Source organism: Halyomorpha halys, unplaced genomic scaffold, assembly GCF_000696795.3.
Source record: "Halyomorpha halys isolate HHAL.00 unplaced genomic scaffold, Hhal_1.1 Scaffold24.1, whole genome shotgun sequence".
In the NCBI taxonomy this organism is placed as follows: Eukaryota; Metazoa; Arthropoda; class Insecta; order Hemiptera; family Pentatomidae; genus Halyomorpha; species Halyomorpha halys.
Genome location: NW_027107648.1, coordinates 617,547 through 618,111, shown reverse-complemented (window position 1 = coordinate 618,111; position 565 = coordinate 617,547).

Sequence of the window (565 nt, the reverse complement as noted above, 5' to 3'; positions counted from 1 at the left end):
GAAGTGGGCACTTTGCCATAATGAATGAGCTGTTGGCCCATGGAGCAGATATAGCAGCTAAAAATAATAACGGCTCTAACCCACTAATGGAAGCATCGTCTAATGGCGATTGGGACACATTTAATCTCCTCATTGACCGAGGAGTGCGTCTCAATGATAAGGATAGTTCTAGGAGGACTGCACTGCATGAAACGGCACGAAGATGGCACTTTACCACAATGAAAGAGCTGTTGGACCATGGAGCAGATATAGCAGCTATAAATATTAACGGCTCTAACCCACTAATGGAAGCATCGTCTAATGGCGATTGGGACACAGATAATCTTCTCATAGACCGAGGTGCACCTCTCAACGATAGGGACAGTTCTGGGAGGACTGCCCTGCATGAAACGGCACGAAGAGGGCACTTGGCCATAATGAAAGAGCTGTTGGACCATGGAGCAGATATAACAGCTAAAAAAAATAACGGCTCTATCCCACTAATGGAAGCATCATCTAATGGCGATTGGGACACAGTTAATCTCCTCATAGACCGAGGAGTGCGTCTCAATGATAAGGATAGTTC